Source organism: Trachurus trachurus, assembly GCF_905171665.1.
Source record: "Trachurus trachurus genome assembly, chromosome: 20".
Taxonomy (NCBI): domain Eukaryota; kingdom Metazoa; phylum Chordata; class Actinopteri; order Carangiformes; family Carangidae; genus Trachurus; species Trachurus trachurus.
The window spans coordinates 776,782-804,354 of record NC_139911.1 but is presented as its reverse complement, the minus strand read 5'-3'; positions in this window follow the sequence as shown (position 1 = coordinate 804,354).

Genomic DNA, 27,573 nt, shown 5'->3' with positions numbered 1-27,573 from the left:
TGTCTGGTTGTTTGTAGCAGAAGCTCCTCTTCCCAGTCCGTCCAAATTTGACGAACCGGGAAGAGGAGCTTCGAGAAACTTCCGCTACAAAACAAGCTTGAAATTTAGTATAATTTCATTTTTTTCGGAACAATTTCTCATGTCGGGGCTTCAATACAAGAGGGACATTACAGACGAGCAGCATGGAGGTATCTGGATGTTTTTTGGTGTGTCTTTTTGGATGAAGAAAAGTGAGCTCCGTTCTCAACCGTCATATGGACATGCACTGCTATGCCGAGACCCCCTGTAACTCAGAGAAGCCACGGAGGACTCTGAAACTTCTCCCAGCCCTTAGTCCACATGAGGGGGAGTAGGAGATAATGAGAAATGAAATTTGAATTTTGGGTGAACTATCCCTTTAAAGACCATTTAGATTAATTCCTCATCACACACACAGTAAAACTCCTCCTCTAATCGTCCATGGTGACGGACGGTGACGTGATTAATGAGACAGAAGAGATAGTAGGCCTACAGTACATTTTATTATCTCAAATGTTTTATCTGTTTTTTTGTTTCTACACGGTTGCTTTTTTATTTTCCCAAACAGATTCTGTGGATTCGCCGCTGCTCCGGTCTCATCCAGTCTCAGACCTCGGCTCTCTGCTTCTGCTTCTGCTTCTGCTTTGTGATTTATTAGCGGCTGACCTGGCCTGGCGCTGTAGATGGGATCTGCTGCCTCCAAAAGTCTGCTTAAGTCATTAAAAAACTACTGAGATGTATAATTAATGCACAATTATGCAAATGTTATTACATTTTCATATCCTTTTCTGAGCAGAATTAAATACATCATATTGAAACCTAAATTATTTACAAGGCTGGAGATGTAGCTGCAGAGAGAGGGAGAGAGGGAGAGGAGGAGGAGAAGCAGAGAATGGAGAGACAAAGGGAGGAGAGGAGCAGCAGCTGGTGTTGACCCCTGGCAGATTTAAATCTCACCTAAAATTGTTTCAAGGCAGCGAGGAAATCAATCTGCGGCAGCGTGGAATTACCAGCGATCAGACCCCGGCGCTCCCAGAGCAGGAAAACCCCCCAAATGTATGGAAAATTTAATTTCACACTTAATGTGGAGGTGTGACCGGGCGCCGTGTTGTTAATTTATACGACCGTGTTCACCATGATTGGGTCACGGCGGTCCGTGTTAGGCCGTGTAATCGTCTGTGTGAGGCCGGAGCAGCTGTCAATCAACCACACTCACACACACACACACACACACACACACACTCGCAGCTCCGCGTTCACACTGTAAAAAAAAACAAAAAAAACAAAAAGAAACTGCCTGTTACATCAGAGTGTTTTTATTATTCTGTCAGACGAAGCTTCAACACTTCACCTCCAGGATGTCGGAAAAGTGAAAAACTGTGATGTTCAACAGTTTAATCTGACAAACAGAAAATAGGCTACAGCAGACAGAGACATGAGGCAGTGTGTGTGTGTGTGTGTGTGTGTGTGTGTGTGTGTGTGTGTGTGTGTGTGTGTGTGTGTGTGTGTGTGTGTGTGTGTAAGGCTCAGTCACAGTAAAATAGCCTACCACACAGTCGGTTTCACCATATTCTGCAGATTACACTGGTTAAACTGCTTTAACCCCATTAGTGAGACACAACGAGCAGAGTGATGGAATAAAAATAAAATGTTAGCCTATTAATACAATTATGATTGTTGTTATAAACGTTGTCCTTGTTAAAAACAAACTAGAAAAGAGAAAATAATAATTCAGATCAGTTTGAGGCTCAGTGGTTCAGATCTGCAGCTCGACTGTGACACCGTGGGAAACTAGCTGTTAATGTTAGCTGCTAATGTCAGCAGAAAATGTTATCTGCTGTCGTCTTTGCTGATGTTAGCCTCTGATAGCTGCTAATGTCATCTGCTAATGATAGATATTAGTGTCAGCTACTGATGTTAGCTGAAAATCTGGTCACTGATAATGTTAATGACTGACAGGCTATTAGCTGCTAATGTTAAGTGCTAATTCCAGCTAGTAGCCTAATGATTAGTGTCAGCAGCTGCTGTTGTTAGCTGACGTTAGCACATAACATTAGCAGTTAATATCAGGCCTACTAATGATTAGCATATAGCTGCATGTTGTTAGCTGCTAATATTTGCTGCTGTTGTTAGTTGCTGGTAAACTCTGATATTAGCTGCTAATGTTAGCTGAAAATGTTATCTGCTCTTGTTAACCAGTAATGTTAGTGACTGCTATTAGATGTTATCTGCTAATGCACCAACGGCTAATGACTGCTGTGCTGATGTTAAAGTTCTGCTAATGTAATCTGCTACTGTTAGCTGTAAGGCAACTGTATTGCCAGGTCTGAGGCAAAAGCAGCCAAACAGCAACTCTAAACCATCCCAGATGTGTATGAAAACTCAAAATATGCCCAACAACATTGTTTTAATTGCATAATATCTATAAAATAACACATTAAAGACACTTCTCCCAAAACAGTTCTTACAAAGACCTCATGTCTAGATCAGAAGTTAACGTAGGCTACAATAGCCTATTGGATAGGCTACTTAAGCTCAGACATCTAAAATATTTTATTCATTTAATTACAGTTTACTTATGAAGTATAGGCTACTATGTTTACTATTAGGATTATATATTAATATTATATTATTTAATAGCCCCCCTCTAGGCTAAAAGAGGCTGAACAGGACATGTCTGTTCTGATGATGCAAGTCAACCCAACTGAAATGTGTGTTTCTCTGGGAGGCGACGTCTTTCCACATAGGCTACGGGCTACCGTCACCTTCCAATCAGGGCAGAGCTCCGTGGGAGAAGCAGGTCAGAGCTGTGCGCCGCAGACGTGCATGAAAAAACGAGCGTGTTGCACCAAATTCGTGCCAGTACGGCGTCGCTTAGGGTTGTATGGTAACACTAGCATGCATGAGAAGAGTCTACATTTAGGCTAAAGTAGTGGATTTGTGCGCGCAAAAGACACTAGCGGCCCCCATGCACACACGCTTTTACCAAGGCCTATACCCTCACCCTGTCAACCCACAGACCTAATTTTTTACCCGCAGCAGCACTTATAAACCAGCCCAAACCTGGCAACCCTGCTCGGCTGCTGTCTTTAGCCTCCACGGACGTTTCCAGACTCTTCACAGCCACAGTGGTTTGATCCAGCAGGTTGACGTGTTTCCTCAGCAGCTCATGAGGCTCGGTGCTGTAGCCTGGTAATTACACACGTTAAAGAGAAATTAGATTTTCATTTTTAAACATCGTCTTAAAAGTATAAATTCTAAAAATTAATGGATGAAACAGATTTATCAGCTGCGTTAAAGTTTTAGAAAAGTTTCATCAAGAGTCGTGATCCGACGGTTGGAAGTCGTGACACGCTCGAGTCCTCACGACCGCCTGTCTCTATCCTGATTCATCCGTCACATCTGTAGCTCTGCACCTGAGCCGTATAGACCATCATGCATCTGTGCATCTGTGCATCTGTGCATCTGTGCATGTGTGCAGCTGCAGCTTTGTGTGGTGGTGAAGGTGTTTAATGGTCCTGCTGTGTTGTTTATCAGTCGCTGAATGTTGAATTTAACCCATAAATCTCTGTGTTTACACTCACACAGCAGCATTAACACTGACACCTCACCTTTTTTCTTTTACCCAGCATGCACAGGGGCAGACGGCAGACTTAAAGGGGCCTTTGGGGGGAAGAGGAGGAGGAGGAGGAGGAGAAGGAGGAGTTCAGTCACAGTCTCAGCCCGGAGCGTAGGCCGTAATGACATATGAACCAATATGTCTTCCAGAACAACTTGCTCTCAATTATTCAGCAGCCACAAACAAGACGAACGGTCACAACCACATACTCTCCTCTCCTCTCCTCCTCCTCCTCCTCCTCCTCCTCCTCTTCCTCCATCATGGCTCTGTCTTTTCTCACTCATCCATCTCCTCCCTCTTCTCCTCTTTTATCTTAAAGACCAGTCACAGTGACGACCATGAGTCTGTTGTAATTAAAGATATAATACGAACTTCTACCTCTACAGGCAGGAATCCAGCGAGTAAAGACTCCAGCTTCACTCTCTGAGCTGCATCGATGTTATTAAAGTTTTATAAAACCACATATAAAGTTTCTCTATGGATGTAACTTTACAGACATTTCTGTCGACCTTTCTTCTGTTATAGTCATAGCAGTAGGTTCGTTACCTTTAATTGTCGGTGCAAGCTGTTTTTAGAACGGCGTAGCAGAGCCGTGAGCTGCTCAGAGCTACGCTACGGAGGCTCATTATGGGATTTCTTGGTTTCCCTCATCATCAAACTCATCAAATACACAATCCAACAACTCCACAACGCTCTGGTGGACAAGTTGTGAGCTGCACATTCACCACGCTATGAGATAATAACACAACGTTACCACACAGAGTTGTTTTAGAGGGAAATTCATGTAAAACCTCTGATGCACGTTGCCTTCAGGGACAGTTTTTCATCAACAGTCTCTGTATTTCCCTCTAAATCAACTCTGTGTGGTAACGTTGTGTTATTATCTCATAGCGTGGTGAATGTGCAGCTCACAACTTGTCCACCAGAGCGTTGTGGAGTTGTTGGATTGTGTATTTGATGAGTTTGATGAGGGAAACCAAGAAATCCCATAATGAGTCTCTGTAGCGTAGCTCTGAGCAGCTCACGACTCTGCTCCGCCGTTCTAAAAACAGCTTGCACCGACAATTAAAGGTAACAAACCTAAGGCGCCTGGAGAAAAGAAAAGAAAGAGTTTTCATCTGGGAACAGTTTGTCATTTAATGGAACAAACAAATACAAGTTGTGTCCAGAAGAACAAGATGGCGGCCTGTGGGAGCTGCTCGTCCTGCAGCGTGAGCAGCTGCTGCCACACACACACACACACACACACACACACACACACACACACTCAGAGTTAATGTGTGTGTGTGACTCTGCAGGAGCTTAAAGCTTCTTGTCTCTTTATTTATCTGCTCCATCTCCATCTGCTGCATCACACCACCACACCACCACATCACCACCGTCCACTGAGCTTCACTTGGCCCCCGGGCTCTGACCACTAAAGCTGCTTTATACCTCCGTCCGTCCGTACCAACCGTTCTCTCCGTAACCGGCCTACATTCCTATTCCTCTGTCCGGTTTCAACGTTTTTATGGACGTAACGCAACTTATGTCATTACCGGCACCAACATTAAATGTATGTTCCCTCTCACCAACTCACATCTCTTCCCCAAATTCTGCACCGTTTTTAAATGTTTAATGTTTACTCTCTTCTTCTCCTCCTCCTTTGACTTTCCGGTGTAGGTACCAGATCGGCTCGGGGTCCTGCAGTTGCAAATGACGTCACAAATCGTCACAAATCGTGATTGGTTGAAGCTCGGAAAGTTGGAGGAAACCATGGAAACACAAAATGTTCGGCAAAATTGGCTCGTGGTCAGAGAGCAGTGTTTGCTAAGCGCTGCTAACGTTGGGCTAGTGCTAACACGGAGCTAACACTAACACAGACACACACACACATAAATGATTATACACGAAGAACAAGGGGTGTGTGTGTGTGTGTGTGTGTGTGTGGGTAGTGTTAGCTTCATGCTAGCGCCAAACTTTTCTAACTTTATTAAACATTGTTCAGCAGTAGGCTACTACAAACATTTTGTGTTTCCATGGTTTCTTCCAACTTTCCGAGCTTCAATCAATCACGATTTGTGACGTGATGCGCAACGTCATCTGCAAGTGCAGGACCCCGAGCCGATCTGGTACCTACACCGGCAACTACTCTCTACTTCGCCGATTTTCGTAATGGAGTGACTTTTCTCTGCTTCTGACTCAATACCGCCACCCCGGTTACCCCGGTTACCGGTGGTATTGCTCCGTTTCGTCCGGAGCACTCCGGATTCGTAAACTCAGAGGCAACGGATCCACTGACGGATGAAACAACCTTTTTACCGTCGGGTATAAATGGGCCTTAACACCGAGCTCCATCCCTCACACCGAGGCCTGAGTTCAGAGTGGAGGCATGTCGATGTCCGGCCTGAAGCCCGGTGATGCTCTGATTGTTTGAGCTGGATTAAGAGGCCACAGGCTACTCTGTGTGTGTGTGTGTGTGTGTGTGTGTGTGTGTGTGTGTGTGTGTGTGTGTGTGTGTGTGTGTGTGTGTGTGTGTAGATTGGATTGCAGGTCATCTCTCTTATCAGCTGCTGGATGTCTGGTTGTCGTCCATGTTGATGATCAATATCTGATCCATCAGTGTTGTCCTGGAAACACAGCTGCTTCATTTAAAGGGATAGTTCACCCAAAATTGAAATTTCATTATCTCATTATCTCCTCCCCCTCATGTGGACTAAGGGCTGGGAGAAGTTTCAGAGTCCTCCGTGGCTTCTCTGAGTTACAGCGGGTCTCGGCGTAGCAGTGCATGTCCATATGACGGTTGCAAATGGATACCAACTGTCTTCGTAACAAAAAGACACACCAAAAAACATCCAGATACCTCCATGCTGCTCGTATGTAATGTCCCTCTTGTATTGAAGCCCCGACATGAGAAATTGTCCCCAAAAAAAAGAAATAAGTCTATATTTCAAGCTTGTTTTATAGCGGAAGCTTCTTGAAGCTCCTCTTCCTGGTGAGTAGATAATGAGTGAAATTTCAATTTTGGGTGAACTATCCCTTTAAATATAAAAAGTAAAGGTGGAGTACGTAAACGTTGGACAAAGATCTGAAGCTGCAAATCCAAACTATTGATTAAATGTCAATACAGAAATTCAAATAATCAATATAATAATAATTCCCCATCATAAAATACTGCAGTATTTGAGTCTGTCTGTATTTTCTCTGTGTCTTTGTTTTCCGTGTGCAGCCATCTTGCCCCCCCCCTCCCCTCCGTGCCCACCCGACCCCCCCGTGCCCAGCCGAGCCTGCAGATCTAATTTGGAGGCTTCAGACTTTCTCATGACTTTATTAAAGGACTTTTCAGATCTCCACTTTTCTATCACTGTGAGTGGTTCGGCTGCAGCGGCCGAGCCGCCGCCGCAAATGAGATGACTTGATATCACATCAAACCTGATGAAGACGGAGACTAGACACCTCCTCTTCCTCCTCCTCCTCCTCCTCCTCCTCCTCCTCCTCCTCCTCCTCCTCCTCCTCTCATTCATCATCTAAAACCATCGCTGGCTCTTCAAACCTTCGGCTCTTTACAAACATTTAGATAAAAGCGAAGTGAGTGACGGCGAGGAAATAAAAGCGTTTGTGTTACAGTTTCATTTCATCGCTCCGCTCTCCGAGGCCGTCGAGTCGGATTCACAGCGAACGTCTCGTCACACAACAGAACCGTTGTCTCCATTCTGACGACAGCTGAGTGTTGTGTTGTACAGAAACAACAAACGCAGCACGGAGTAAAGAGTAAAAATGTCAGATGTCTTGACTCTTGTTGCTTCTGTAGAGATCAAGAAAAGAAAAGAAAAGTGAAGTGAAGCTGAAGGTAAATGTAGAAGAACTAAACTTCAGACTGTAGTTAAACTTCAGACAAAAGTCAGTTATCAAGACTGTTAGTGAAGTGTAGGACTGAATCTGAAGCTGAGTTACCGCAGGAGCTGTAAACTGAGTTTTAGATGACGCCTGTAGTGTATTATCCACCTGAACTTTTTGCTTTAACATCATGTATTATGTTCTTATGCCCTTTTTGGAACTGAAGGAAAGTGTGAGTCGGTGCTCTGCTTCATGGACATGTTTTGCTTAGAAGTAAACGGATCGAAGGCAGATGTTGTAAGAGAGATAGACACACATACATTTACAGATATATAAAGATGTTGCCTTAGGTGTTTAGTAACAGTAATAGATGAGATAATGAGTGGCTCTTGTGAAATGTACCCTAGGAGAATGTGTTTCCTTATCCAAGTTTATGTTAGCTCTATGTTAGCTATGTTAGCCTCGTCCGGAGTAATGTTCATAGACGCAAAACATGAACTGCGTATGTTAAACAGTTACAGGAATTGTTTAGATTAACAGATACATGGATTGCTCATGTTAATGTCGAACAGTTAATGGCCGCGTTTCCCAGATTCGATCTTTCTTAAGGACTTAAGAAGGCTCTTAAGAAGGGTTCGGCTAAGAAGGAGCGCTAAGATACGGGTGTTTCCCAGATGCGTTCTTAACTGCCTTCTTAAGATCACGCCAAAGAAGCTTCTTAAGAAGCTCTTAACGGGAGCTGTCCACCACCACAGTACTGAAACTGAATCAATCGATGCCAGGCAAATCGATTATTATATCACACGCCACCTAATACACACATAAATCACACACAGTGACCAGTGCAGCTGCACCGACGGGCGATGAATAAACCGAAGACGGGATTTCCAAACATGGGGTTAACACAGGTCCCGGTGTCCGCGGGCCTGATTAGAAACTTCTCCGCTGTTGTTGCCGCATTGGTCACGGGCAGTGACGGACTGGCCGTAGGTGACACGGCACAGCCGCGTAATGATGCGGCCAGACGGCTGCGTGACCATGTGATTGATGTGTGTGAAAATAAAAAATAAAAACGTGCTCAGGGGCTGGCTGGTTTACAGCCTGACAACTCTGGAAAAGAAAGTGGAAGCATTGCTGTGGTCTGGGTTCGAATCCACCCACTAAAATATTATTTTGGTGATCAACACGTTTTTCTTTTCTCATCATCATTAAATGATCAATGCAAGGCTACATATGTATATAGGCTACATATATATTTAGGCAGTGGAGTGTTAATGCGTGACAGTCTTTTTAGTGCCAGTATAACATGGCACAGGAGGATCAGTGTCACGGCTGCCACTCCGTGACACTGACCCTTGCTTGCGATGCCCCCACCACACCAAGAAGCTCCCCACTGTGTAAAAACACGATGAAACAGCGACACTAGGGGTTGATTTAAGAACGGTTGTTTTTGATGTTCATGCAGATATGGGACGTGGATGTGTGCGTAAAAAGTTATGATGAATGATGATGATTAATTTTATTTGTGTGCCTGATGTGCAGAGCACATGTTATTCCTCATATTTGGTTTATTATTGTTCTTATTTTATTTTTTTATCTCTTTATTTTTTATTTCGGCACATAATTTAATGTTTTAAACATACGATGTACACTGTTAAATATCTTGCTTAGTGTGATATTGATTTGCCTTGAAAACGTGAGCGTTGGTCGCTAAGAAGACTCGTAAGAGTGGGTCCGCTCGATCTTACATTTCCTTCTTAGTGAAAGATCTTCTTAGGCTAAGAGCGACTCTGGGAAACACGTTCTTCTTTCACAGCGCTCTTAAGAGCGCTCCAAAGAAGATCTTAGCGCTAAGAGCTTCTTAACAAATCTGGGAAACGCGGCCAATGCCTATTATGGTAAGCTATATCCTTATGTTGGGAGAAGGTGGAGTTAGAAAGCGTATGTGCCTGTAGTCTGACCCAGGTCATGTCAGGTGCATGGCCGTAGCCAGCTATGAGGTCACCGAGGTCCGGACCTCGGTAAAAATTTCTGAGAGAAAAAAATAAAAGAAGCCCCGAACAGCGTGGCAACATGTTATTGTAACACATCGGACTTTTATTTTGAAACCGCACGCAAGCAGGAAGTGGAAAACGCGGGACATTTTCAGTTAACAGGAGGAAGATAACTGCGAGCTGAGGTGAGTGACAACTTTATTATTATTATTTTACGACCAAGCAGCCCGCTATAAATTAAGCCGATGACCGACGCGATCCTCCAACAGTAGGTTAACTTGCATGTAGTCAGATCCGCTATTTTCGGTCCTAGTCGACACAGGTGTAATTAAAAAAGAGGATGAGGGAGACGGGGGTTGAATAGCCAGGCCCGTCCCGTCCCGCCCCATTTTAGTCCGAGCCAGTGGCATATTTCAGGAATAAATGAACAACATTACGGTTTGAGCCAGACTGGGTAGCCTTAGCCTATAAGCCAATGTCAAAACGGATAAAAACATTCCGGTAAAACCATATATATAGATCAATTAACTACCTAGGTCGACGCTCGAGTTCGTTACCATGGCAACAGAGACTCAGCACGAGTTTTTTCTTTACACACACGCACGCACGCACGCACACACACACACACACACACACACACACACACACACACAGCACAGGCTATAAACTACCAGCAGAACTAAGATCAGCTCCAACTGTGAGCACTTTTAAATCCAGGTTAAAAACATTTCTCTTTTCATGTGCCTATGGCTAAATTCCTTTTAAGAATTTTAAACCTATCTATCTTCTTTTATTTTACTTTTATTTGCTCTTGTTTTTAACTCTGTTTTAAGTGTTTGTTTTTATTATTTTTTATGCTTCTCTTTTATTTCATTTTATTCTTTAAATGTTCTGTCTTTATGTAAAGCACATTGAGTTGCCTTGGTATGAAATGCGCTATATAAATAAAGATGCCTTGCCTTGCCTATGTATGATGATAAATATACCTAATTCAACCAAGGTCTAATCAACCTCTTTAATGTTCCCCTACAGAAAAAAACAAGTCAGAAAGTGAAGAACAATGTCAAAAAGAAAAAAACTTCTGCAGAATACATTGGATTCATTTGTTTAAAAAAAACCAAGGCCATGTGACAATGAGGACGGAGACAGACCAGAACAGAGCAGACCAGGACAGAGCAGACAGAAGACTGGTTGGACACTGGAGCAGTGAGGAGCACACAGAAGACTGACTGGACAGAGGAGCAGTGAGGAGCACACAGAAGACTGACTGGACAGAGGAGCAGTGAGGAGCACACAGAAGACTGACTGGACAGAGGAGCAGTGAGGAGCACACAGAAGACTGACTGGACAGAGGAGCAGTGAGGAGCACACAGAAGACTGACTGGACAGAGGAGCAGTGAGGAGCACACAGAAGACTGACTGGACAGAGGAGCAGTGAGGAGCACACACACACACACACACACACACACACACACACACACACACACACACACACACACACAAACACACACACTTTTATTAGCCTAATAAAAACCCTTTTCTTGGTCAACAGATCCCTCTGTGTGTTCTTTAAATTACAACACTACCATGGGCAGTGTACTTGTTTTTGTAGGTAACATTTTGGTATGATTTGTGCAAAAAGTGCAAAAAGGGGTCTCTATTCTGTCCTTACTAGACCAGCACAAAGTAACCTACCATCACTTCACTGTCTGATTATGTACAGTATATAAACGTTTACTTAACTATACTTACTTAACTATAAAGCTTGTGTGTGCAGAGGCGCCGCTTGTGAACAGGCAAGGCAGGCAACTGCTTGGGGCCCCGAGCCATTAGGCTCCGAGGGTCGGGGCCCGAGGGCAGTTTTATTGACAGAAATATCTCAAAATGCGCTACCCGCAGTGACCGCACCCCCCTCCCCGTATCGTCGTATAGCGTCGATTTGCAATGACATCTCAGTAGGAAACCCCCCTAACGGGGCCCCATGTCATTCTCCGGACCTGATCCCATCTAACGTCAAACCTGTATGATGCACCAGCACCTTATCACTGGGAGTTTCTAAAGAAGCTGAGGGAAAAAGAAGAGTCCATCTGGGGGCAAGACGAGAAGAAAAAAGAGGCTGAAGTAAAAATGAATGCAAGACAGTGGTGGTAAGTGGAGCAGAGTGTAACGTGAACAGTAAATAACTGTTGAACAAATGCTAATAGTCTAATGTTAGCTTCAGACCAGTGGTGACCAGTTAGCGAGTGGGACTGCACTGGACTGAGGGACTCGGTGCGTGCGGTTCTGGTGCTCCACTCGGTTACGGTCGTTAAGTGACAAAAAAAAGAAAAGAAAAAAGAGCAAGGTTAACTTAACGTTATCTGCTGACCTCCTTGGCAGCAAGTAACAGCACTATTAACTTGCTAGGTAGCAGGGTGACATAGTAAAGCTATGTTACTGTATTGAAGTGAGTAGCCTATTATTATTATTATAATAATATGAAAGTGTAAAAGCTATTGGTGCTATGAAAGCTATGCCCAAGGAAAACATTTAAAAATCACTCTCTTATCTCTCCTCAGGATTATTATTTAGGTTTCTGACAGCAGCAAAACAGAGGGACAAAGTGCCCCCTCCCAGTGCTGACAGTGAAAACTGTAAGTGTATTGTCATAAAGAATCTTTAGAGGGCATTATGGCATATGTTATCAATTAAAGTAAAACTGTCTTTTGTTTTTTTGTCATATCAGTTGAACGTACACCTCCAGTGAGACAGCAACACCTGCCCATCATGAAGACGACATGTCACCAGCTTACACCATAACTGGACATTTGGAATAAAAAAAGTTTAAATTTCATACATGTTTTGTTGGTGTTCGATTATTTATAAAATTATGGCGATAAACACTGGTTGGAGGGCCCCCTGGGGATTTTTGCTTAGGGCCCCAGCAGACTCTAAAATCGCCTCTGTGTGTGTGTGCGTGCGTGCGCGTGTGTGGGCTCGTGGGGGGGGTCTAGGGACATTGTCAAATTCTGGACCTCACTAATTTTGAAATCCTGGCTACAGCCCTGGTCAGGTGTCGTTGTAAAGCTCTCTCTCCTGAACAATGATGTCATTTCCTTTGTATCAGCAACAAATGATAAAAGTAGGATTGACATTAACAATCTCTGTAATTTTACATTCCAAGTCTTTAAAGGCCGTTTTCTCATAAAGAGTTTCTCAGACTCAGACTCCTCTCTAGAAATCTCCACTTCAGCAGCACTTCCAGACACCAAACCTTCCACTTTGATCCCTTTCTATATTCTGAAGGTTTTTACATTCACAGCCTCATTTATACAACATTTTATTACTAAAAACATGGAGACATTAGATGTTTTAAAGGGCTGGTGACAGTATTTTCTCATTTACAGAGTGATAAAAAGAGATATCCACAATCCTCCTCTGGAAAAACTAAAGACCCTTATATGTCAACAAAATAAAACAAAGTGGTTTTATCCATTGTTCAGATTTCTGTTCTTAAAATATATGCGAATTAGTGCATATTTAATTAGATATTGCCTCATTTACATATTTAGACATCAAATTTGACAAAACTTGTAATACAAAAAATATTTGTCTTAATGTGAGTGATAAACTTGGGAAGTTTCATTGTGGTATCTGTTATTTAATATGTTTACCCTATTCACCTGTAGTGTCACACATCTACTGTATTCAGTGTGAATGTGTGAATCTGAGCTTTAATGAATCAGTCTAATAGAAGCGGTTTGTGTTGTGATATCCGAGCAGCGGCTGCAGAGCAGAGCGTCGTCGACTCGTCGGTGCGGTTTGATGTGAAAAATGTAATTCTCAAAACAAATTGCCTCTGACACTCTGACACCGTCTGAAAGGATTTCTGATTCTGTTGTGCTGCTATCACAACTATAAAGTATCTGTGTTCAAGTCCTTTCATATTGTGCCCAGAGCGTTGGTTTATCCGAGCGGTGCCAGGCGTCGTGCTGAGCAACATCTGAGACGCCGACGACCGACAACGACCACGCTGCTTTTATGTTCAGAGAAAAGAAAAGGACGAGACGCTTTCTTGTTCCTGACAATCCCACAATTCCTCACTGTGTCTCCGCTCCGGCCTCGTTCACACACTCACACCGTTAGTTAACCCCTTCATGGAGAAAGACTGTTTCTTTCCCACTGACCGTGGAATTCAGATTCAGATACAGAAGATTTAAACCAAGGAAACAAAACGTTGGAGTAAAAAGACGTCAGATAATCAGAGAATACGCCTGGTAACCTGGGGCCGTATTTTACACTGCAAAAACTTAAAATCTTTCCAAGAATATTTGTCTTATTTCTTGTCAAAATGTCTCATTTCTAGTCAAAACTAATCTCTTTCCACTTAAAATAAGGCTCATCACCTAAAAATGAACTTGTTTTTAGATCATTTTCACTTGTTTCAAACTAATTTTCACTTGAAATAAGTAGAAAAATCTGCCAGTCAAAGCAAGTTTTTTGTGTTTGTAATAAGAAAGAAAAACTTGCTCCACTACCAGATTTTTCTACTTATTTCAAGCAAAAAATATGCTTAAAAAGTGTCTAAAAACAAGCTGCTTTTTATGTGATTTTACGTATAATGAGATTTGTTTAGACTAAATATGATATTTTGACTAGAAATAAGACAAATATTCTTGGTAAGATTTTGAGTTTTTGCAGTGTAATCTCAAGTGCTGAGAATTTATCGAATTTAGTCCGACTCCCAAACTTAAGAATAAAAGCTATTTATCAACTTACTTATATTTACGCATCAACAATGAGATGAGACGGAGCAGAAAGACGTTCTGTCTTTGTTTTCAAACCACATCGTCTCTATCTCTGGTTTAATACGAGACGTCATCTCACCAACAATGTGACGCTGAATTAATGAATTAGAAAGATAAGGAAACATTTATTTCTGTTTTATTCCCAATGTAGCCTATATATTCAGTATTATTTTGTAGGTTATGGTCAAAATACAGTTGAATATAAACTCCCATTGGTCATTTAACTACTCACTGAGATATTTCTGAGGTATTTCTATATTCTTAGAGTCGTTATTGGTCGTTTCTATGGACTTCTTGTATTCAAAAAGAGTTTATTAACAAGAAGAAGAACAGCGTACAAAAAATGCAGAATCCTGGAGCATCTCTGGCTCAAAACCATAACCATATATGTATGTCACAGTAGCTGGTTCACTTTCGGCGAATTTAGGAGAAATGTATTGACAAAAGAGACAAAATGAAGTAAAATAACCACCTTAATGTGGTTTTTCTACCGTTTCTTTTGACCTTTCTGAAAGAATAGCTACATGTTAAGGAAGAAAAATAAAACAAAATCTCAAAATTGATCAGTGCATGAAAAAACAGTGTTTTTGCCTGTTAGTGTGTCGCCTTATTAACAGCAGTGTGTGTGTGTGTTGTGTGTTTCTGCTGTGGTGTCGTTCTGTTTCCTTCTTATCTGCAGCCGCTGTAATTATAACAGATGTGTGTATGTGTGTATGTGTGTAATTGCTCTGATCGACTGCAGACCGAGGCAGGTAAAAGGCCACGGGCTGAACAGGTGAGACGTGACCTTTGAGGAGATTCACTCGGCCAATCAGCAGCCGGTCAGAGTCATTGATTAGAGCCACATCACGTCTGAATGAATGAATGAATCTATCAGCTGTCTGCTCCCGCTCCCTGTTAATCACATTACACTGGTAAAGGTGCTGATGGAGCTGATCTACTATGGGATGTTTCAGCTGGATTCATGCTAATTATTTATGGATTTAGTTCACATTCACATTCACACATCTACCTTTATTTTGAAGGAGCTTTAACACAAACATCTACCTTTATTTTGAAGGAGCTTTAACACAAACATCTACCTTTATTTTGAAGGAGCTTTACCTTTATTCTGAAGGAGCTTTACCTTTATTCTGAAGGAGCTTTACCTTTATTCTGAAGGAGCTTTAACACAAACATCTACCTTTATTTTGAAGGAGCTTTAACACAACCATCTACCTTTATTCTGAAGGAGCTTTAACACAAACATCTACCTTTATTTTGAAGGAGCTTTAACACAAACATCTACCTTTATTTTGAAGGAGCTTTAATACAAACATCTACCTTTATTTTGAAGGAGCTTTAATACAAACATCTACCTTTATTCTGAAGGAGCTTTAACACAAACATCTACCTTTATTCTGTATGGAGCTTTAACACAAACATCTACCTTTATTTTGAAGGAGCTTTAACGCAAACATCTACCTTTATTTTGAAGGAGCTTTAACACAAACATCTACCTTTATTGTGAAGGAGCTTTAACACAAACATCTACCTTTATTCTGAAGGAGCTTTAACACAAACATCTACCTTTATTTTGAAGGAGTTTTAACACAAACATCTACTTTTATTCTGAAGGAGCTTTAACACAAACATCTACCTTTATTTTGAAGGAGCTTTAATACAAACATCTACTTTTATTGTGAAGGAGTTTTAACACAAACATCTACCTTTATTTTGAAGGAGCTTTAATACAAACATCTACTTTTATTGTGAAGGAGTTTTAACACAAACATCTACCTTTATTCTGAAGGAGCTTTAATATAAATCTTCATATCTAGTTTATGACTCTTCTCCTCGGAGACGATCAGTTATGTAACCGTGGTAACGTCCACTGAGCTCTGCAGCTCCACAGATGACGAACCAGTTTTTAATGAGTTTGTTAATTACAGTGGTGAAGGAACTTTTAGAGAGTGAGTTTGTTTCTTCTTGCCTCCTCCTCCTCCTCCTCCTGTCAGGTGACCCGATGTTTAGAGTTAGAGTTTATTTATTTAGCACACATTTAAATTCGATGGTGCACGGAGGGAACGAAGCCGGTTGGCTCGTACATAAATTCCACCCCTATAACAAATTACAAGACAAATTTCTATGGCTAACAAGTAATCCTACACTGCAAAAACTCAAATATCTTACCAAGAATATTTGTCTTATTTCTAGTCAAAATAAATCTCATTATACGTAAAATCACATAAAAAGCAGCTTGTTTTTAGACACTTTTTACTTTTTTTCAAGCATATTTTTGCTTGAAATAAGTAGAAAAATCTGATAGTGGAGCAAGTTTTTCTTTCTTATTACAAACACAAAAGATTTTTCCACTTATTTCAAGTGAAAATTAGTTTGAAACAAGTGAAAATGATCTAAAAACAAGTTCATTTTTAGGTGATGCGTCTTAGTTTAAGTGGAAAGAGATTAGTTTTGACTAGAAATGAGACATTTTGACTAGAAATAAGACAAATATTCTTGGAAAGATGTAGAGTTTTTGCAGTGCAGGAGGAACAGGAGGAGTCTCTCTCTCTGTTCAGGGTTAGGGTTAGGTCTGAGCTGCTTAAAGCTGCAGCGATGAGACAAACAGAGAGGAGATTGAACGAGCGGAGGCTGGAAATAAATAAATGAAAACAACAGGTCCCAATCAACGCTGACTCCATTTTTCTTCCTCCTCCTCCTCTTCCTCTTCTTCATCTTCTTCTTCCCCCTCAGTTTCTCAGGCAGCTTATTGGGAATCTGTCTGCCCACACTGATGCACGACTTCACGGCGTTACTCCGAACAGAGACAAGTGAAACTCTGGAGGAAGAGGAAGTTAACATGGACATATATTTACCTGCAGCTGAGAGACACCGGTGTTTATTAACCAGGACAGGACGGACGGATGAAATGAGAGCTGAAAGGAATCAGCATCAGGACGCTGTTATCAAATCAAATCAAATCAAATCAAATCAAATTTTATTTATATCACACTTTTCAAACAGGATTTGTCACCCAAAGTGTTTTACATAGACAGAGACAATAGAGACATACCCCACATCCAAACCCAGAAATGCTTTCATTACTTTTTTCACTGTAAATATTATATAATCTCTAGAATTAAAAAAGAAATAAATCTATAAAATGTGTAATACGTCTGACAATAAATGAGAGTATAGATATATAAATAAATAAATCATAAACGTCCTGTTCTTTATGGACTTTTAATTTGAAACTTAAGCAGGAAGTTGACTGAAAAGTCCAATCAGCTGGAGTTTTTCAGTTTTTAAATGAAGAGTATAAACTGGGCTCACTGAGACACTTTGAAGTGAACGATGATGTTTAATATTAAAGATCCAATAAGATATTGACCTTGACCTCAGGTCCTCACACTTCTCTCCATCTAGATGCATGCCATGACATGCCATCTCCACAGAGTTGCATGTTGCATGTTCACGTCACCAGGATGGCCGAGTGGTTAAGGTGTTGCACTCAAGATGCAATGGACACTGAGTCCTCGTGGGTTCAAATCCCACTCTTGGTAGGAGAGGAGAGGGCAGCATCACAGATGGCCTGCGTATTTAACAGAGTGTAAGTTTTTGCGATTATTGAAAGTTTAATCACTGCTGGATGGATACAATCAGTTGCACCAGTTACTTGTCTTGCCTCATGTCACCAGGATGGCCGAGTGGTTAAGGCGTTGCACTCAAGATGCAATGGACACAGAGTCCTTGTGGGTTCAAATCCCACTCCTTGTAGGAGTCCTCTAATATCAATCAATCAATCAATCAATCAGGCGTATAGCACTTTTCATGCCCATGGCAGCTCAAAGTGCTTTACATGTTAAAAACAAGCAATATAGGGGACACATATTGGGAGACATAGGGAACACATGTTAGGGAGACATACATAGATTCGCAAACACATACACATTCACACAATAATTTTAGAACATTGGATTTTATCGGGGAAACGCTATCTAACACTCACTCATTTGCAGTGGGGAAAACACTAGATAAAATGAAGTAAAATAAGTAAAATTGAGAAGACGAGAAAGACACTAGGTAAAATGAAATAAGATAGATAGAATGAGAAGATAAGAGAGATACTAGATCAAATGAGGTAAAATAGATAAAAAGAGAAGACCAGAAAGACACTAGGTAAGAATAAGCAGGTGTAGTGGGATAAAATAGAGAAAAGAATGGGTGAATTAAGATAGAATAAAAAAGATAATAATAGTAAACAAATAAATAAGAAAATAAGATAAATTAAATTAAATGCATGTTTCAAAATAATAGAGGTAGTGCATGAAAAATAAAGAAGCACAATGAAAAAGAAACACACAGGTCTTCATTTATCAAGAGTGAGTAGGATCTGGTGTAAAAAAATCCGTGCACGTGATGTGAGAAAGGTGTTTATGTTGCTGATTTCGGTGTAAGACTCACGTGACGTTGATAAATCTGGCAGCTGAGATCAATCATAAATAACACGCCATGATACTTTCCTGCTTTAGAGACCTCGTCCCGGCAACTTGTCAGTTACTTGTTCTGCATCATGTCACCAGGATGGCCGAGAGGTTAAGGCGTTGCACTTAAGATGCAATGGACACAGAGTCCTCGTGGGTTCGAACCCCACTCCTGGTAGATCAGTTTGAATTAGAGTCATTAAACTCTATAAATATAACAGTGGTTCAGTAGTTGATACCTGCAGTCACCATGCTGGCTGAGTGGTGGAGGTGTTTGTCTGAATATCACTGGATGTTGCAGTTTACATCTTAAATCCAATTGAGTTATAAAGTAGCTGAATAGTTAAAGTGCTGCACTGGAGATGCAGCGGGTGCTTTAAGATCTTGACCTTGACCTCAGGTCCTCACACTTCTCTCCATCTAGATGCATGCCATGACATGCCATCTCCACAGAGTTGCATGTTGCATGTTCACGTCACCAGGATGGCCGAGAGGTTAAGGCGTTGCACTCAAGATGCAATGGACACTGAGTCCTCGTGGGTTCAAATCCCACTCCTGGTAGGAGAGGAGAGGGCAGCATCACAGATGGCCTGCGTATTTAACAGAGTGTAAGTTTTTGTGATTAATGAAAGTTTAATCACTGCTGGATGGATACAATCAGTTGCACCAGTTACTTGTCTTGCCTCATGTCACCAGGATGGCCGAGTGGTTAAGGCGTTGCACTCAAGATGCAATGGACACAGAGTCCTTGTGGGTTCAAATCCCACTACTTGTAGGAGTTCTCTAATAGAGGTAGTGCATGAAAAATAAAGAAGCACACTGAAAAAGAAACACACAGGTCTTCATTTATCAAGAGTGAGTAGGATCTGGTGTAAAAAAATCAGTGCACGTGATGTGAGAAAGGTGTTTATGTTGCTGATTTCAGTGTAAGACTCACGTGACGTTGATAAATCTGGCAGCTGAGATCAATCATAAATAACGCGCCATGATACTTTCCTGCTTTAGAGACCTCATCCTGGAAAAATACAATCAGTTACTTGTTCTGCATTATGTCACCAGGATGGCCGAGAGGTTAAGGCGTTGCACTTAAGATGCAATGGACACAGAGTCCTCGTGGGTTCGAACCCCACTCCTGGTAGATCAGTTTGAATTAGAGTCATTAAACTCTATAATTATAACAGTGGTTCAGTAGTTGATACCTGCAGTCACCATGCTGGCTGAGTGGTGGAGGTGTTTGTCTGAACAACACTGGATGTTGTAGTTTACATCTTAAATCCAATTGAGTTATAAAGTAGCTGAATAGTTAAAGTGCTGCACTGGAGATGCAGCGGGTGCTTAAAGATCCAATAAGATATTGACCTTGACCTCAGGTCTTCACACTTCTCTCCATCTACAGTAGCTGCATGCCATGACATGCCATCTCCACAGAGTTGCATGTGGACATCACTGTTCACGTCACCAGGATGGCCGAGTGGTTAAGGCGTTGCACTCAAGATGCAATGGACATTGAGTCCTCGTGGGTTCAAATCCCACTCCTGGTAGGAGTCCTCTAATAGAGATATTTTCCTGCTTTAGAGACCTCATCCTGGAAAAATACATTCAGTTACTTGTTCTGAATCATGTCACCAGGATGGCCGAGAGGTTAAGGCGTTGCACTTAAGATGCGATGGACACAGAGTCCTCGTGGGTTCAAACCCCACTCCTGGTAGATCAGTTTCAATTAGAGTCATTAAACTCTATAAATATAACAGTGGTTCAGTAGTTGATACCTGCAGTCACCATGCTGGCTGAGTGGTGGAGGTGTTTGTCTGAACAACACTGGATGTTGCAGTTTACATCTTAAATCCAATCAAACATTGAGTTATAAAGTAGTTTGAGCCACTCAGTTGTTTTTCTCTTTATCAGGATCAATATGGTTGTTGACCTTTGCTCATCTCACCAAAGATCTGTTTAAAGGGACAACGAGGAGTTTTGTAAAAGTGAAGTGTTTCCACACTACATTTATGAGCCTCCGCACCGTGAAATTCTTTGACCGGTGCAAGACAGACTCATGTTTTCATTCATCAAGAATTAAAGTCAGAGGTTGGAAGACGATCACATACCGTCGTAGTTCCCACCATAAACGGAGATTCGGCGGCGTTATTCTCATGACTCGCCACGAAACCGAAAGTAAAGAAACGCTGGTCGGCTCGCCCAGCATTTCCACCACCACTAATAATAACAAAATAACCATAGAGACAAAACCATAGATTTATCTAAAATGGACCATTAACAAGTGGTAACGGAGATTCATCCACATTAATATCAGACTTTTTATAACCAAATAGAAACTCCTCGTTGTCCTTTTAATATTCATAATGTTTTACTTTAATAACTGAGTGTAAAGTTGTGATGTGAAGCTTTCATCACTTCCTGTTCCGTCTGTTAAAGAACCTTTTGTTTTATTGTTGTTGTTCACTAACGTGTTCACATCAACAACAACTTCCTGTTCCTGTGTGATCTGCTGGTGCAACGTGTTGTGCAGCGTCTGCAGCGGAGGCAGCTAATCCACCATGATGCTGTAATCCAGGCTAATGGAGCTCAATAATCCCAATGAACTGTATTATGGGATATTAACGGGATAATCCACCAGCTAACGTTAAATCTCATCAGAAATAAAAGACATAACAGCTCACATAAGGTGTAAAATTACATATAAAATACTAATAAAACCAATAAAAAGACATATAACAGGTAAAATAAAAATAATGCACTGCAAAAACTCAAAATCTTTCCAAGAATATTTGTCAAAATGTCTCATTTCTAGTCAAAACTAATCTCTTTCCACTTAAAATAAGACTCATCACCTAAAAATTAACTTGTTTTTAGATCATTTTCACTTGTTTCAAACTAATTTTCACTTGAAATAAGTAGAAAAATCTGCCAGTGAAAGTGAGTTTTTTGTGTTTGTAATAAGAAAGAAAAACTTGCTCCACTATCAGATTTTTCTACTTATTTCAAGTGAAAATCTGCTTGAAAGAAGTAAAAAGTGTCTAAAAACATGTGATTTTACGTATAATGAGATTTGTTTTGACTAGAAATGAGACAAATATTCTTGGTAAGATTTTGAGTTTTTGCAGTGTAGCCGTACAATAAAATCTGCTCTGTCGTCTCTTCTGAAGGTGAACTCAACTCTCCCCAACTGAACCGACCGTGACGCGGTTTCTTCCTCCTCTCCCTCTAATGTGTTTGAGAGGAAACAGGATTTGAGCAGATAGACCCTCGCAGGCCACCGTCCGACCGTCCGTCCGTTCGTCCCGCTCATATTTTATTGAAGGCAGCCATCATCTGGGCTGAGTCAACACATTAGACTCTACATTATTAATTCCAATTTCTCCCGGACTGTGTTTGTTCTCTCTGGGCTGCGTGTGACCGAGGTCAGAGCTCCGTCGGCTGCAAACAGAGCTGCAGCAGCGAGGTTAAACACTAACTGTTTCCACAGCCGAGCGTGTGTGTGTGTGTGTGTGTGTGTGCGTATGTGTGTGTGTCATGATGCATTTGCAGTTAAACAAACTCAAAAAAAAAATCTGTCTTATTCTCTACACTGCAAAAACTCAAAATCTTTCCAAGAATATTTGTCTTATTTCTTGTCAAAATGTCTCATTTCTCATTTCATTTCATTTATTGTTTATTTGTGACGGGACTTTGCATATTAATGAACATTATAAAAAATGTAAATACACCAGATTTAGCTCTGGGCTAATTTCCATCTGTAGTCCCGCGACACACATAACGACAATTGTACAAAACATCAACAACATTTCTAGTCAAAACTAATCTCTTTCACCTATAAATTAACTTGTTTTTAGATCATTTTCACTTGTTTCGAACACATTTTCACTTGAAATAAGTAGAAAAATCTTTTGTGTTTGTGATAAGAAAGAAAAAACTTGCTCCACTATCAGATTTTTCTACTTATTTCAAGTGAAAATCTGCTTGAAAAAAGTAAAAAGTGTCTAAAAACAAGCTGCTTTTTATGTGATTTTACGTATAATGAGATTTGTTTTGACTAGAAATGATATTTTGACTAGAAATAAGACAAATATTCTTGGTAAGATTTTGAGTTTTGTAGTGTAAAATAACGATGTGTTGAATATAAAGCAAAAATAAAATCTACTTTTACTCTTTTCTGTGGTTCGATCGCGTGATCGCGTGACAACTCACATCCAAAAGAAACATCATTAAAACTCATAATACATAATAAAACCACCTGATGACATTCAAATTCATTCAGTCAATAAACTATAAAACTCTAGGTTTATATCTTAAAAATGACATAATGTAGGAGAATGCAGCAGGTATGGAAACACAGGAGGTCCAAAAACGAGTCATTCACACAGGAAAATCAAACTAAAACTCAATAAAATGGAAAACAACTTGATCATAAAGTGAATTTTGACTCATTTCCTGCCGATGTGATGATGACGTCATGTGACCAGCTGCTCTGTGCTGAAAGTTACAAGTGAAAGTTGAATTTCTTCTTTTTCTTTTTCTTGTTCTTTTTCTCCTGAGTGTGAAAGTAAAAGTGGAGCTGCTGTTTAAAATGAGTTTCCTCCGTATAGATTTATTTTCATTGCAGGATTACGTGAGCGGCTGCTGCTCTGACATTTACATATAAATATCAAGTCACCGTGAGTTCCCTTCACTTTAGTTTCCTCTCTCACACAGACGGAAAGAAAGAGAGAGGAGCGACGGTAACACGACGGAGGAGGAGGAGGAGGAGGAGGGGAGAGGAGGAGAGGAGGACAAGAGGAAGAGGAGAAGGAGGAAAGAAGAGGAGGAGGAGAGGAGAGGAGGAGGAGAGGAGAGGAGGGGAAGAGGAGGAAGGAAAGAAGTGGAGGAGGAGGAGGAGGAGGAGAAGAGGAAGAGGAGGATGAGAAGAGGAAGAGGAGGATGAAGAAGAGGAGAGATGAGAGGAGGAGGAGGAGGAAAGAAAGAAGAGAAGAGGAGGAGAGAAAAAGGGGAGGAGGATGAAGATGAGGAGGAAGAGCAAGTATACACACACTTTTGTAAAATTTCCCATCAGCCTCAGCTGAACCATGTTCTTCATGCTAATTAGCCAACGTTAGCACGCTGCGATGCTAACAGCGTGCTAACTGAGCCGTTAGCATGGAGTTGTTTTAGAGGGAAATGCAGAGACTGTTGATGAAAAACTGTCCCTGAAGGCAACGTGCATCAGTGGTTTTGCATGAATTTCCCTCTAAAACAACTCTGTGTGGTAACGTTGTGTTATTTAAGCAATATCACACGAGAGGGAGTGCTGTTGTACTGTATATCAGCACGGCTGTGATTCGGTCGTAGGCACGAGGCATTTCTTAAGGATTGTGTATTTGATGAGTTTGATGAGGGAAACCAAGAAATCCCATAATGAGCCTCCGTAGCGTAGCTCTGAGCAGCTCACGGCTCTGCTCCGCCGTTCTAAAAATAGCTTGCACCGACAATTAAAGGTAACGAACCTACTGCTATGACTATAGGGATTATGGTGATGGGCCAATTTGACTAAATGTTGAACTATCCCTTTAACTTTAACATGAGTGGATGTAGCAGGAACTCTCTGCAGCTCGTCTCTTCAGTCTCCAGCTTCTCTCCTCCACCAACAAGCTGCCTCCAAGAAATACTGCAGCATCTCTCCTCCTCCTCCTCCTTCTCCTCCTCCTCTTCCTCCTCCTCCTCTTCCTCCACCTCCTCCTCCCCCCCCCCCCCCCCCCCCTCCTCCTCTCTCCTCCTCTTCTCCTCCTCCTCTTCCTCCACCTCCTCCTCCCCCCCCCCCCCCCCCCTCCTCCTCTCTCCTCCTCTTCTCCTCCTCCTCCCCCCCCCCCTCCTCCTCTCTTAGACTGAGACTCCAACGCAGCAGCAGTTATTTATTTATTTATTTCCTGTTGGAGATTCATTACTTGTTGCTGGCGTCTTCTGACTGGTCGGTGTCGGTGTCGGTGTCGGTGTGGGCTTAATGAATTCACACTCTCTTCTGCTGTTGTGTCTATCTGTGTGTGTGTGTGTGTGTGTGTGTGTGTGTGTGTGTGTGTGTGTGTGTGTGTGTGTGTGTGTGTGTGTGTTGTCGATAGGTCTCCAGCTTGTGAAACAAAGCACCACGGGGTTCTGTGTGTTTGAGGACTAAGACGTCTTAGTGAGATCATCTAATCAGGAGGAAGCTGGACTGTCACACACACACACACACACACACACACACACACACACACACACACACACACACACACACGGTCGTGTTCAGCCATTCACAGAGCTGTCTGCAGCTTTTTGGAGGTTTTTTTTCTTCTTTTTTTCTTAAACTTCACTGTTTCATTTAACAGATTCTTCCATTACTTCACTAACGAGCTGCAGCACCTCCTGCTCAGCTCCTCTTCTTCTCCTCCTCTCCTCTTCCTCCTCTCTTTCTCCTCTCCTCTTCTCCTCTCTTCCTCCTCTTCTCCTCTCCTCTTCTTCCTCCTCTTCTCCTCCTCCTCCTCTTCTCTTCCTCCTCCTCCTCCTCCTCCTCTTCCTTCTCTCCTCCTCTCCTCTTCTCCTCCTCCTCTCCTTCTCCTCCTCCTCCTCCTCTTCTTCTCCTCCTCCTCCTCTCCTCCTCCTCTTCTCCTCCTCTCCTCTCTTCCTCCTCCTTCTCCTCCTCCTTTCTTCCTTCTCCTCCTCCTGTCCTCCTCCTCCTCTTCTCCTCTTCTCCTCCATCTGGTTTTGAGTCTCTGAGTCGGAAACTGAGTTACAATTCAAATCTTCAATCTGCATCGATCACAGAGAGAAACTGAGTCAGTCCTGAAGTCAAGGGAGTTTCCAGCTCCTCTTGTTTTCCTCTTCCTCTCTCTGTTCAGATTGATTTCATTTCCTGTCAGGTTGAATGTTAAACTCTGTCCCTCATAAAACCTCAAAGAAAATATCAATACACAATAAACTGTGGATCCAGGATGAGACTGATGCAGCTGAAGGTTTTTACTTTTATAGAGAATAAACCACAGCAGCAACACAAAGAAGCGACAGCAGCTACAGGGGTTTTATTTTGAAGGGCATCGTGACTACAGTAATACTGTAACTAAAGAAACAGACTTGATCACTTCCTGTTTATACACCTCACCTGTTTACACGTTATTTACCACTGCAGGTGCCTCATTTATAAAACTGTGCATAGGAAAGATCACTACAGGCGGCGTACGGAGGAAACGCAGGAAGTGTGTGCACACAAAAATGTTGTGCGCACACACGTCCTACGTCTGTTTCCATTTATAAATCACCATCAATGCTAAAGTTGGCTTGACCCCGCCCATACAGCGCCCATATAAGGTCTTGATGAATATTCATTCAGACCAAATCAGTGAAAAGAGCCAAGAAAATACATTTCACACATGGAAATACAGGGCTGGTCCGACCGACAGACACGCTGGTTCAGATGAATAAAGGACTCGGGTTGGGTTCGGCCTCGCGCTTCCTTTTTTATTTCTTTATTTTCTTTTTTTTTTTTAAATATAAAGCACATCTGTGTTGTTTATTGTGAAATGCACTGAATCGGCGTTAATATCCGCTGTTTTGTTCATGTGAATGGATATCGAATTATAATACACTGCAAAAACTCAAAATCTTTCCAGGAATATTTGTCGTATTTCTTGTCAAAATGTCTCATTTCTAGTCAAAACTAATCTCTTTTCACTTAAAATAAGACTCATCACCTAAAAATTAACTTGTTTTTAGATCATTTTCACTGGAAATAAGTAGAAAAATCAGCAAGTTTTTTGTGTTTGTAATAAGAAAGAAAAACTTGCTCCACTATCAGATTTTTCTACTTATTTCAAGTGAAAATCTGCTTGAAAGAAGTAAAAAGTGTCTAAAAACAAGCTGCTTTTTACAGTAATGTGATGAGTCTTATTTTAAGTAGAATGAGATTTGTTTTGACTAGAAATGACATTTTGACTAAAAAATAAGATAAATATTCTTGGTAAGATATTTGATTTTTTGCAGTGTAGGATGTAAGTTTTGTTTCATAATGACAGAACATATTTCAGTGGTTCAATAAAAGACACCTGAATCCTTATTTTAGTGTGGATTATCAATACCAGTTATGCCTCGTTCTTTGTTTTTGCCAGTATATCCTTCATATATGACATGTGAAAGGTAACATTTGATTATTTCACACAAATGTATCAATTTCACATATTTTCTGTGATGTCATCCTTCTGCTGTCGGGGTCTCAGTTTCCCGTTTCTCCAGATTTAGTGCGTACGGCGGGATCAGAGGTCAGAGGTCAGAGATAAATCCCAACCGTTGCGTACAAGTGGCGTTCGCCTTCTTTTGTGCGTATGCGGCGTGCGTACACACACATAAAGGTTCAGTTGTTTTTTTGTTTTTTTAAGATTGTAGGTGTAAAATTCCCAGATTATAGACTTCAGATGTAAAAACTGTGACTGGAATCGACTTTTTATTCCGTTGCATGTGCAGCTGCTCAGGTGCAGTGTGTGTGTGTGTGTGTGTGTGTGTGTGTGTGTGTGTGTGTGTGTGTGTGTGTGTGTGTGTGTGTGTGTGTGTGTATCAGCAGCAGGTCCATTCATCAGTGTTTGGAGATGACAGGTCGGGGTAAGTGGTGTCTGGCCCGGTGTGTTAGCCTCTCATAACTACACACACACACTCACACACAGACATAGTGAGAGTGTTGTGTGTGTGTGTGTGTGTGTGTGTGTGTGTGTGTGTGTGTGTGTGTGTGTGTGTGTGTGTGTGTGTGTGTGTGTGTGTGTGTGTGTGTGTGTGTGTGTGTGTGTGTGTGTGTGTGTGTGTGTGGCAGCAGCAGTGAGAGATGAATCAGATCCATTCATCCTGACGGAGCCAGTTAAACAGATGGA